The 13,257-nt window shown below is 50.0% G+C and overlaps 1 long non-coding RNA gene across 2 annotated transcripts; it reads left to right on the top strand.

The window, feature by feature from the left end:
- Nucleotides 1–958: 958 nt before the first annotated feature.
- On the top strand, nt 959–12,198 carry LOC132003695 (uncharacterized). 2 transcript variants are annotated; one of them, XR_009400271.1, is made up of 3 exons: nt 959–1,071; nt 10,937–11,066; nt 11,940–12,198. It is a non-coding gene; the product is annotated as an uncharacterized LOC132003695 (long non-coding RNA). The 2 variants fall into 2 exon arrangements; XR_009400270.1 differs by lacking the exon at nt 11,940–12,198 and adding an exon at nt 11,585–11,932.
- Nucleotides 12,199–13,257: the final 1,059 nt, after the last annotated feature.

The following is a 13,257-nucleotide window of genomic DNA, read 5'->3' as shown; positions in this document are numbered from 1 at the left end:
TCCGATTTTATAAACAGATTGAAAAACAAGACACAAAAAACCAAGTCTCCAGATTTCCATCTCTGGGAAAACTGAAGTAAATACTGACACAGGCTTGTTTTGTTTTCCCAAGAGAGCGCTCCCAAGCGATTTCTCTAATTATCTAGAAAAAAAAAAAATTTTTTTTTTAACTTGTTTTTCCCTTTAGAGTACAGCTGAGCTGAAGGGAAAACTGAAGTATTGCCTTAGGTTCTCCAGCTTTGGTTTGGCTGCAGTATTAGTCCCCGAGGGACACTCTCCGAGGTGTCTAAGCTAGGTGTCCCTAGACGTTTGCTCACAGCAACAAGAGGGGCGCTTAGAAGAAGTGGGAGAGGGGCGCCTGGGTGGCTCAGTGGGTTAAACCGCTGCCTTCGCTCGGGTCATGATCTCAGGGTCCTGGGATCGAGTCCCGCATCGAGTCCCGCATTGAGTCCCGCATCGGGCTCCCTGCTCGGCGGGGAGCCTGCTTCCTCCTCTCTCTCTGCCTGCCTCTCTGCCTACTTGTGATCTCTCTCTGTCAAATAAATAAATAAATAATCTTTAAAAAAAAAAAAAAAGAAGAAGAAGTGGGAGATACTGGCGTTCTACAAAAGGGCTGATTTTAAAAAGAAAAAAGGCGGCTTGGGCGCGGTTCTTTTTAGTATAGGAAAAGTAATTGAGGTGGAAGCCGTTGCCTTCGCCTCTCGTCAGGACCTCTGCACCTGAAAGCATCAGAGTAACACACCCATGGAGGGACAGTGGGTCCCTACTCTCCCGCCCTTCTCACTCGGCCTTTAATTCCGCCAGGCTCCCAGAGGGACTGTTTCAGCTACAGCCTAGCGCGCCCCACAGCCAATAAGAATCCAGGACTCTCCACCCGTCTCGGATTCCCACCAATCGGCGTCCAGAACTTTAGCCTGCTAGCGGCGTCTTGGTTGTCAGAGAAGGGAGGGAAGCCCCCTTAGAGTTGCCAGCAAAGGACATGGCCGCGGCCCCTGGAGGAGGGGACGCGAAGTGAGGAGGGGGCAGGGAGGGAAGAGGACGCGGGAGAGGAAGACAGCCCCCCGGGCCCCGGTAAGTACGAGAAGGCCCGTGACCCGAAGCAAGGGGAGCAGGGAAGCAAGGGGGCATGGGGCTCGGCCTCCCACGCCCTCCGGATGCTTGGCCAAGGAGAGAGGAGTCTGGGGTCTGCACCCAAGAAATGGCCCCGGGGGATCTCTTCGAACGGGGAGTCAAGGGACGGGCTCTGGCCTCCAGCTCCTGGCCGTTTCCTTTCCCCAGGTGCTCACACCTGCCCTTGGGGCCCGGCTTGGCCCCTTGGGGGTCCCACGTCAGATCGAAGCCTCCTGCCAACAATGAATCCCTGTCCCAAGGTTGTGGTGTCTGGGCCCTGGTTCAGGGGGCTTCCAGCGCCGACGCCCAGCATACTTACAGGCCTCTGGGGTCCCGCACCCCCCGCCCCAGTTCAGACCGTTGTGCCCCTTGCGAGCTCTCAGCTGCTGCCCGGGCCCTCGTGCTGACCCTGTCCGGCCGGATGGAGCCGAAGGGCCTTAAACCTGAGCGGCGAAGGAGCAGTCGGAGCGCGCCCTGCCTTTTTTTTTTTTTTTTCCTTCCGTATTTCCACAAACGTTTAAAGACTCCTTAGAAGCAACTGTAGGAACACACTTGTCATCCTGCAAACCGACTGATGTGCTGTGCGCTGTGCCGTCCTTCCCCTGCCGCACACCCCTAAAGTCCGGTCTGGCAGCCCCCCGCGTGGCGCCGTGCGAGCCCCTGCCGGCTGCCCGGGGCCAGATGCCAGGGAAACCCTGCCCTCCTTTCATTGGTGTGGAACCACGGGCTGCCCTTCGGCGTGTTCGTCGGTTTGGTCACGTGCTGCTACAGCCCACCCTCGCTTCCGAGTTTTTGTGTGGCTCTAGGGGAAAAAAGGAGGGAGCTTTGTACGGAATCTAGTTTTCCTGCAAGCCTGTGATTTTTGCATCAGAGGAGATCAGCGTTTTCTCATGCTTTGTCCAACACACGCAGCTTTAGCCACATGCTTCAGCCATCCCCCGGGTCTTCTGGGACTGGTGGAAGTGGGGAGGGAGGAGTTTTTACGTTTTTATTTCACGAAGGCGGAGAATAACTTTGGGGGAGGCAAAGAGGGCAGGGCCAGAGTCACCTGGAGCCAGGACTGGAACTCTGAAGTCCAGATTCACAAGTTCTTTGTCCACCGGATCAGTTGTTTTCTAGGTATGACTGAGAAGTCAAGTACCTTAACTTCTCTGAGCTTCTTGTAGAGTGATCTCTTGCATTAGAGATAGGATGTGGAGGCTCTCTGTCTCTAGGTATATATATAGCACGGGGGGCTAGCACTTACTAGGTTTTTGCATTCCTTATATGTAAGTAACCAGCATGTAGTTCCCTGGCTGGTTTCTTGTATTAATATTTATTGTGGTCTTTCTATATATTTGGGGGTGAAATGATTTCAGTGATTCTCATTTGAGAGGGCAGAAAGGCAGGGAGTCCTCCATTTTGGGGGGGACAATTGTAATGTTGTAGTGTTATTAATGGGGGTGGGTTTTGTATAATAACAGTGTGGAGGCAGAAGGAGCTTGAGAACCACGGAAGGAAGAAGAAATACCATTCTGGTGTGTCTTTATTGTAATCTTGGCAAAAGAAGGGCTGACCTTAGTATTCTAAGAGGTCTATTCTAAGAGGTAGTTTACAATTTTTTAAAAAATGCAATGACACAGGTATAAGTTCATCATCTAGAATCCAGTAAAAATGGTGCTTGGAATAAAAAAGTTTGCAAATCACTCTACAAATCAGAACACATCAGAATGTAGCCTATTATTAACCCTGGAACAGGGGCAGCATGTTCAAATAAAATCCACAAATTCTCTGAAGTCTTATTTTAGCTGGTGTGTTAGCTTTAATTTCCTTGTTCACTGGTTCTTTTTGTTACAACTTCAAATAGAGAAACTGGTGGATACCAAGGAGCAGTTCCTTCACTAGGGAGGCGAAGTACAAATCATCCCCTTGATAATCAGCTGCCAAATAATTGAGAGTTAACTGCCCTTGAACTTCCCCATCCCCTACCCTGCCCCTTGTTTTTGTGGTGACCCGACATCAGAAGATTAGGCCGGGAGAGCCAGGGCTGGGCGGTGAGATGGAAGAAAACAGAAAGCCCTTCACATTTCTATTTTGAGGAGTTGCTAGGGAGTGCCAGCTCCAAGTGTTGAGAATCAGCCTTTTGGAAAGCTTAACTCCTGCCGAACTAATGAGAAGTGAAGGTCACGATCCTTTTGGTTCTTCCCCACTGCTCCTTCCCTAATGCTGGGCTTGGGAAACCATTTCTATAGGGAAGGGGTGGGCGCTAATGTAAATACTACCTACATGGGAGGCTTTCTTGACCCTTACCTGGTGAGTGGAGGATGAGCTCTTACAACCAGTCCGAGCTGGAAAGACACAGCCTCGAAATCCATTGCTGGTGTCCAAATGAGAAGGTTCCAGGTCATGGTTGGCACTTCTCCACTGGTAAATGTGTGTCAGTATTTTTTATCGTGTTATTGTGTCAGTGGTGTTTCCTTGAGAGTGTCTTTCTTTACCTAGAAGCTAGCCTCCTTTAAAACTATTGTTTGAACCCTGGTTTCCAAGCCTGGATCGGTTTCTTAGTAGCACAGGTGAACTAAAGGGTAGGCCAAAGCTGTAGCAGGAATGTTTTTCTTCTGGAACTGACCCGCCAGCCAGCATGTGTGGTTTGGTGATCAGGGGTTTGTGTAATGATAAGCTATGCCTGTGGCTGCTGAGACAGTAGTAAACAGTGCTGGTCACGTGGCGCAGCAAGTAGGGTAAGGGCCGGCTTTATTTTTTTTATTTTTTATTTTTTTTAAAGATTTTATTTATTTATTTGACAGAGAGAGAGATCACAAATAGGCAGAGAGACAGACAGAGAGAGAGATGAGGAGAAGCAGGCTCCCTGCTGAGCAGAGAGCCCCATGCGGGACTCGATCCCAGGCCCCTGGGATCATGACCTGAGCCGAAGGCAGAGGCCCAACCCACTGAGCCACCCAGGCGCCCCAAGGGCCGGCTTTAGAGCCGCCGGGATGCCTGCCTCAAGCTGGGCCCATCAGACGCTGATTGCTTTGTGTTTCCCTAGCCCCAGAGACCCGAGTGGTGGGGGAGTTGGGGGATGTCCAAGGAAAGGAGACCCTTTCAGGGCTTCAGGCAGCCTTTGGGAAACCAGAAATCTCAGCATAATTATATGAACCCAGTTTTCTTAATTTCAGGATCCTTTTGAGAAGGAGGTGCATGACAGCAATATTCCTTAGTAGGGAGGTGAACAGAAAATAGTGGGAGATCCTGGGAAAAGATATACACTGGAGAGAAAATCAAAGGTGTGTTTAAAAGAGCATCGATATCCTTAAAGGGGAGAATATCGTCCGGTCAGGTAAGCCAAAGCTAACGGCTAAATCAGAATCAGAAGTTAGTGATTTTTTGTTATTGTAGTAAAATACACATAACAAAAAATTGACCGTTTTAACTAATTTAGTCCATTAACACTGTTGTGCAGCCATCCATACCAGTCTGGCTCCAGAACTCTTGCATCTGCCCAAACTGAAACTCTGTGCCCGTTAGCACTATATTCTCACTCCCCCTCCTGCCCCCAGGTCCCTGCAGCCACCATTCTACTTGCTGCCTGTATGAGTTTGCTCACTCCAGAAACCTCAATAAGGGGAATCCTACAACGTCTGTCCTTAGTGTAAGGTCATTAAAGTTTATCTGTGTCGTAGCAAATAGCGGCATAGTCTTCCTTTTTAAGGCTGAGTAATATTCCTTTGTATGTGTGAATCACATTTTATTCATCGATTTGTCTCTGGATGGACACTTGGGTTGCTCCCAAGTGTCTCGCCAATTCTCTTGGTGATTGTGAATAATGCAGTTATGAACGTACGTGTCCGCATGGGTGTTGGAGTCCCTGTTTTCACTTCATTTGGACATATATCCAGAAGTGACAGGTTGCTAACTTTCTAAAGATCCATTTGATACATTCACATGCTTTGAAAATCAAAAGGTACAAAAATAGATACAGTCCAGTTTCTCCCCGCCTGCTCTTGTCCTCAGCCACTCAGTTCCAACCTAATATTTTTTTTTTCTTTTGTGGCTTGTGCTTTTGGTATTAAAGAGATCTAAACCAAAGTCACCGAGTTTGTCTCCTATCTTTCCTTACAGTCTTACATTTAGGTGTAGGATCCATTTTTAGTTAATTTTTGTATAGAGTGCAAGCTGTGTCTCCAAGTTCTTCTTTTTTTTAATCTGATGGTTTGATTTTTCCGGTGCAGTCTGTTGAAAAGACTACCTTTTTTCCACTGAACCCTTTGCAGCCTTCTCAAAAATCAATTGGCCATGTATATCTAAATCTATTTTTGGATTTTCTATTACAGGGTCAATACCACATTGCCTTAATGACTGTAGTTTTATAAACCTTGAAGTCGGGTGGTGAAGACCTTCCAAACTTTCTTCTCTTGGGGTAGTCTGTTCTAAGTGGGACTGAGCATCTATTCTCCTTTTCTTTTTTTAAGATTTTTATTTATTTATTTGACAGAGAGAGATCACAAGTAGGCAGAGAGGCAGGCAGAGAGAGGAAGGGAAGCAGGCTCCCTGCTGAGCAGAGAGCCCCATGCGGGAATCGATCCCAGGATCCTGGGATCATGACCTGAGCCGAGGGCAGAGGCTTAACCCACTGAGCCACCCAGGTGACCATGGACTGACCATCTTTTCATGTGTAGTAGCTGCTGGATTTCCTTATCTCCTTGTCTCTCAGGGTTAGAAGACACAGGTAAAGGTTATCTCTTATTTGCTACCTAATGTATTATCTCTATAATTTCCCAGCCTCTGCTTGGATCCGTGCAGTGCCGGGGAGCTCATTGCCCCTCAGGGCAGCCTGTTCCATTTTTGTTTTTTATACAACTCTTATCATCTAAACTCGTGTTGAATCCCGGTCTGCCCCCCTGGTGTAAGTCATTGATAAAAATATTGATTAGTACCCACCAAGGATGGAACCCTGAAACCTCCCTCCAGCTGAACATCAGTCCATCAGATAGTTCCCTTTGGGCACAGCAACTCAACTGAGTACCATCCACCCCATTGTGTTTTCGGTGGAAAGCACAGCTAATGAATATGGTGTTGGAGGAATTGGAAGGGCAGCGAACTCCTCAGCTCACCCTCAACCTGAACCTTGGGCACCCTATTAGCTCTTTCTGATGCTGGTTCTGAACTTGGCAGCAGGAAGCATCCATCCCTTTGTTCCCATGGCTACCATGCTGCCTCTGTCTAGAGACTCATCCCGGCAAAAAGATTACTATAATTTTCTTCTACTTTTTCTGCTTATAATTTCTTTCCTTTCCCCCGATCCATTCTCTACCCTCTTAAGATACTGGGACCCGCTCGGGAACCTCCAGGGACTCCCCAGGGTCACTTTGTTTTGGCCTTCATTCATCTGTGCATTTTGGCCCCTGACTCCCCGCTCAGTGTCGCTTCATTTCTTCTCTCTGACTTAACTCTGCTCTAACTGAACATATTAGATCACCATCTTTTTTTTTGGGGGGGGGGGCTTGAACTCATGACGCTGAGATCAAGATCTAAGCCGAGATCAAACGTCAGACACTTAACCAATGGAGCCACCCAGGCGTCCCAGGAAACCATCTTTCAAAAAGGCTCCATGCTTTTCTTCCTTGGTGCCTTTGTTGAGATTTCTAGTTCTTGCTTTGGGTGGTTCTCCCTCTTCCCCCTCTGAAGCTTTCCTAAGTGCACTCTGTGGGCCTTGGCGGTGGCTGCTGCTGCTCCTTTTCTTTCTTCTTTTTAAGATTTTAATTATTTAAGGGCACCTGGGTGGCTCAGATGGTTAAGCATCTGCCTTTGGCTCAGGTCATGATCTCTGGGTCCTGGGATTGAGCCCCGCATCGGGCTCCCCGAGGTATTATTTCCACAGGATAAAATGTACCGACTTAAGGATACAGTTCAAAGAGTTTTGACAAATGTATGCACCCTTGTAACCAGCACCCCCAGTCAAGGTTTTGAACAAAAGATCCCTGTGCCCTTGGCAGCCTTTCCCTCCTGGTGACCCCAGGTAACCCCTCCTCTGCTTATTGTCACTATGGATTAATTTTGCCTGTTCGAAGTTTTATGGAAACGGGGTCGTATGCCGTGAGCACTTCTGTGCTCCTTTTACTCACCAAATGTTTTCCAGATTCAACCACATTGTCATGTGTTTCAGTATCTCATTCCGTCTGGTTGCTGGGCAGAATTCCATTGTATGGGTATACCCCGGTTCATTCACGTGTGAATGGACGCTTGGATCCTTTCCAGCTTGGGGCTGTTTTTGAATAAAGATGCTATGAACATTTGTATACAGTTCTTTTTGAGGAAGTATGCTTTCATTCCTGGGAGATCTAGTGAGTGGATGCTCCGCTTTAAGAGAACTTGCCAAAATGTCTTCCAGAGTGGGTGCACCCGTGATGTTCCCACCAGTTTCTGAGCTCCCCTCCTCACCAACAGGAAATATGGTCAGTCTTTTCCATTGTAGTCATTCTGATGGGTGTGTACGGATACTGGGGGCACTTGGGTAGCTCAGTGAGTTAAGTATCCGACTCTTGATTTCGGTTCAGGTCATGATCTCAGGGTTATGGGATCAATATATTAATATAAATGTTAGGGGCACCTGGGTGGCTCAGTGGGTTAAAGCCTCTGCCTTCGGCTCAGGTCATGATCCCAGGGTCCTGGGATCGAGCCCCATGTCAGGCTCTCTGCTTATCAGGGAGCCTGCTTCCTCCTCTCTCTCTACCTGCCTCTCTGCCTGCTTATGATCTCTGTCAAATAAATAAATAAAATCTTAAAAAAAAAAAATATATATATATATATATATATAACATATATATATATGTTAGCATTTAACTTAATTATTTAGATATTAAATGTTAATATTAATATTGAGTCTTCCAACCCATGAACATGGCATATCTCTCCATTTATTTAGGTCTTGAATTTCTCTCAACAGTGTACAGGCCTTACATATTTGTTTTTAAAAGCCTTTCCTAGGGGCGCCTGGGTGGCTCAGTGGGTTAAGCTGCTGCCTTCGGCTCAGGTCATGATCTCAGGGTCCTGGGATCGAGTCCCGCATCGGGCTCTCTGCTCAGCGGGGAGCCTGCTTCCTCCTCTCTCTCTCTCTCTCTCTCTCTCTGCCTGCCTCTCTGCCTACTTGTGATCTCTCCCTGTCAAATGGATGAATAAAATCTTTAAAAAAAAAAAAAAAGGCCTTTCCTAAATATTTGCTGTATTTCATCATAGCATATAGGAATTTTGTATTTTGACCTTGTAACTTGTAACGTTGCATACTTATTTTATCTCTTAGAATTTTTCCCATATGAGCTAGTCTTCTGCAAATAAATTCTGTTTTACATATTTCTTTGCAATCTCTATACCTTTAATTTATTTTTTCTTCTCCTTACTTTTTTTAAATTTTTTTATTTTATTTTATTTTATTTTATTTTTTAAAGTAAGCTCCAGGCCTAGCGTGGGGCTTGAACTCATGACCCCAAGATCAAGAGTCCCATACTCTGCCTGCTAAACCAGCCAGGCACCCCTTTTCTCCTAACTTTTGAGTCTATTCTTTTTTTTTTTTTTTTAAGATATTATTTCTTTATTTGACAGGCAGAGATCACAAGTAGGGGGAGAGGCAGGCAGAGAGAGAGGAGGAAGCAGGCTCCCTGCTGAGCAGAGAACCTGATGCGGGGCTCCATCCCAGGACCCTGGGATCATGACCTGAGCTGAAGGCAGAGGCTTTAACCCACTGAGTCACCCAGGCACCCCTTGAGCCTTTATTCTTCACCTAGGTGGCACTTTGTTCATATTTCTTGTTTCCTGGTGATAGTAATGGCAAGTATTTAATAAGACTTACTATATGCTAAATACTGTACTAGATCGTCTGCTAATAATATTTTATGTTATCCTTGTTGCTTCTTTGTGAAATAAGCATCATTCTCTGAACGAGAACACTGAGGCCCAGGGAGACAAGTAATTTGCCAAGGTCATGGGCATCTGATACATGCTGGAGCCAGGATTTGAACCGGGGGTATTTGAATTTGAACCCTATGCTTCATCTCACAACGGACCAGGGTAGAACTGGCCCTTTAAGGGTCTAGCTGCCGGTTTCAGATCAGACAGTTGGGGACTTTTTTTTCCCAGAATCCCACGTATGGAGTGATGGGAAAACAGAGACTCTTAGAGAAATGTCCTGCTCCTGGCTGCCCTCTCTGAACGCTGTGGTTCCAGCTGGCCGCAGAGTTATTTCACTCCTGTTGTGTTGGGAGAAGGAGCCAAGCGCCATCCCCATCTGGCTTCTGGTGCCCTGCCCTGTGTGGCCACTACCTCATCTAGCCCCTGGTGGGAGGGGGTGCTCGGGGACCTTGAGCTGAGCTCGTAAACAGGGCCTGGGCCCCGTGAGTCAGAGCGGCCTTGGGGAGCGGTGGATTGTCCTCTCAGGATCGCGTTTCAGTCGGCTGCCAGAGACCAAATGTCACAGCGTTAGGAGGCTGCTTGCAGTGTCGCTGTCTGTGTCTGACCCCCTGGGCTAGCTCGCTCCGCTCCGAAGCCCTGGCTGCAGACCTCAGGGGTCGGAAGAGATGTGGAAGCGCCAACCCATGAGGGCAGCGCTGGGGCTGCCTTGCAAGGAATGACGTGGGGTTTTGGAGTGGGATCGGTGGCCGCGGAGCCTTGGCATTCTAGCTGGGGTCTCTGGACATAGCTTTTTTTTTGTTCCTAGATTGCTCTTTTATGGGTCAGTTCTCCTGGGCTTCTGACCAGCTCCACTTTCCGAGGCTTTGGTGCAGGCCCCAGAAAGCACCGCCCCCAGCCGCAGGTTAGCGCCTTCTCCCCAGGCAGTCCTTGGGCCCCAAACCAGATTACTCGAGGGCACTCTACCCAAACCCTCCCTGGCCTGAAATTATTATTATTTTTTAAAAGATTTTATTTATTTATTTGACACAAAGAGAGACATCACAAGTAGGCAGAGCGGCAGGCAGAGAGAGAGGGGGAAGCAGGCTCCCCGCTGAGCAGAGAGCCCGATGCAGGGCTTGATCCCAGAACCCTGAGATCGTGACCTGAGCCGAAGGCAGAGGCTTAACCCACTGAGCCACCCAGGCGCCCCATGGCCTGAAATTCTTAAAGCGTGTCTACTGCGTGGGTGGGCGGGGGAGGGTCAGGGGGTGTATGGGGAGGTAGGGCTAGTCTTCACTTTCCAGATTGTTATCACATTGGTTCAGCCATCCAGGTCGGTATCCGCCCAAGTGCCCCTAGAGCGCTGCCCTGTCAGCAAAGCATGCGGGAGGCTCCGCTTTAAGGCCCGTGGGCCTGTGTGTATGCATGTGCATGTGTGGACGTGTGTGTGCGTGTCCCAGTTTACCTTGATGCTGACCTTTGTTTATTTTTATTTTTATTTTTTTTTGACAGAGATCACAAGTAGATGGAGAGGCAGGCAGAGAGATGAGAGAGAGAGAGAGAGAGAGAAGCAGGCTCCCTGCTGAGCAGAGAGCCCCATGCAGGACTCGATCCCGGGAACGAGATCATGACCTGAGCCGAAGGCAGCTTAACCCACTGAGCCACCCAGGCGCCCCCTTTGTTTATTTTTAAAATTAATTAATTAATCATTTTCCTAATCTTTACCTTTTTTTTTTTTTTTTTACATTTTCATTTATTTAAGTAATCTTGACACAGCTGAGCCAGCTAGGTGCCTCTAATCCGCCCGAAGCTGAGCGCCTGCGGAAGCTGTGCTGCCAGGACAGGTCTGGGGGGCTCCGGTGCCCCGGGCTCCGGACTTCATGTGCTGCTGTACTGTGTAGGCAACACTGTCGTGTTTCTCAGCAACCTGGGCTCACGGGGTCTCTCCTTTCTTTCTGTCCAGATGCTGCAGCTGTGACAGAGTCGCGGGGCCTTGTCCATGCTGGGGAGGAGCCTTCCTTTTGGGGGTGACCGCCTTCACCTGGGCATGCCTGCAGTACTCTGGGCCCATGGATCTGAAGGAGAAGCACACGGTAGGCCGTGGTCGGTGCCCGGATGGGTGTCGTCTGTGCGTCGCAGTTGGACTCTCTCTACTTATGTTGGCCTGGGAGGTCCTCTTTTGGGGGCTTTAAACCAAAAGTGAGAGAGGGGGTGTGGCTCTGAGGATGGGGGTACAGGACGGTGATCCTCCCGAGAGGGTGCTGTTGTTGGGCTGGGAAGCCCTCGGGGAACTGGGAGCACAGGGCGAAGGGGAGGGTGAGCTCAGCGCTTGGGAGCAATTGCTGATTTGGGTTGGCTCTGAGCCAGACTTCCACTTCTTGCCCAGGGGCGTGTAATTTCGTTTGTTTGGTCTTTGCTAGAGCTCTGCCCCAACCTGCTGAGCCGTGTTGAGTACGGTTGGGCACCCTCTCTGTGGTTGGGGACGAGCTCCCCAGTCAGACTCCAAACACAGCTGCGTAACCAGCTGGAGGTGAGCGGCCAGGAGGCCCAGGCACCGGCCAGGTGGGCGCCGTCCTCCCGGCCTGACGCAGGTGCGCCTCCCGGCCTCCAGGTGCGCTGCCCTCCCCGGGCAGTCGATTTGCTGGCAGAGTGTCCTCCTCCCGTGACGAAGACCGTCCCAGGGGAGGTCCTTCCAACGCTTGCCTGGGCTTCTGGCACGGCTTCATGCGGGTCCCTCTGTCTCTGATCGCCTTCCTCCACTCAGTGTCAGAGAAAGGTATCTGAAACGCAGGGCTGACCTTTTGTCGCCTCTGCTTAAAAGTCACCAGTGGCTCGCACCGCCTGCTGAAACCTGGAGTGTGGCCGGCGAAGCTCGCCATCATCCCGCTGCTGCCCTTGGGCCCCACGACCCCATCTCCCCCGCCTTGGCCTTTAGGACATGTGACGCGTCCTTCTGCATGCTTTAGGATTTGGGTCCGCTGTCCACATTTTGGCTCCTACTTTTTCCCGGACGAACTCTTCCTGTTCTTTCCTCACCACGCGCATCGCCTTCTCCTGACAAGCCCTCCTCCCCCTCCAGATGTCCCTCCTTCCTGCGATCACAGTATCTCCACCACTGTGCCTGCCACTCTGTATGGAAATAATCTGCCTGTCCCACCTCGTCCCACTGTCCCCAGCTCCTAGCACAGAGCCTGGCAGGCAGCACGGGCTCAGTAAATATTTATCAGTCTGAACTTACGGACAGCGATCTTCCTGCCAAAGAGATCTTGGAAGGTCTGGAGTGGGAGCTGTGGGTCCACACGCTGGGTCCCTGGGGTGCCTGGCTTCCTGCTGACTCGCTCAGCCGCAGACTTCCTGTGCCTCTGGACCAGCTGTGGAACAGGCTTGGAGGCCTGAACCTGAAGGAGGAGTGTTCGACCTCCTGTTCACTGATCTGCAGGTGTCCTTCCTGTGAGTGATTGGCACAGAGGGAACCAGCGACCTGGACTTCTCCCCTAGCCTGGGTGTGAGGCTGCCACGTCTCATTGCCAGAGCTGTTCCCTTCCAGGGGGCACCCCCCCACCCCCAGAAGCTTTGCTATTTACTGTGTGATGCAGTGGCCTGCCTGGGTGAGGCTGAATGTCTCAAAAACAGGACAGTGCTGTCCTCTGGTTCCAGCCTTGTTGCTGAAACACCACTTCCTATTGAGTTGGGGAAACCAAGTTCTGTGAACCAGCTTCTCTCTCAAGCCTGAGGAAGAACCCTTGGGTGCCCGGGATGGATAGCTCTCAGCGGTCAGTTTTGCTACAGGATTTTTACTCTCTTCTTGGTTGTTTTGGAGAGATGAGTCCTGAGGTAGACATATCACCGGCTGTATTCACAGAATACGTCCTTGGGGTTGGGGGAGCTCTGGGCCCTGTGGAGGTCGCCCCCATTTGGAGGGGCTTACAGTCCAGCTGAAGAACTAATAGTACAAGCAATTCAGAGATAGAACTGGGGTGTGCCTGGGTGGCTCAGTGGGTTAAAGCCTCTGCCTTTGGCTCAAGTCATGATCTCAGGGTCCTGGGATCGAGCCCCGCATCAGGATCTCTGCTCAGTGGGGAGCCTGCTTCCCCCCCCACCCCCGGCCCTGCCACCGCATGCCTCTCTGCCTACTTGTGTTCTCTCTCTGTCAGATAAATAAAAAAGGGGCGCCTGGGTGGCTCAGTGGGTTAAAGCCTCTGCATTCGGCTCAGGTCATGATCCCAGGGTCCTGGGATTGAGCCCCACATCAGGCTCTCTGCTCAGCAGGGAGCCTGCTTCCCT

This window comes from Mustela nigripes, chromosome 16 (genome assembly GCF_022355385.1).
Source record: "Mustela nigripes isolate SB6536 chromosome 16, MUSNIG.SB6536, whole genome shotgun sequence".
NCBI classification, from domain to species: Eukaryota; Metazoa; Chordata; class Mammalia; order Carnivora; family Mustelidae; genus Mustela; species Mustela nigripes.
The sequence above is the reverse complement of the archived record's forward strand: the minus strand, read 5'-3'. Positions and strand labels throughout refer to the sequence as shown.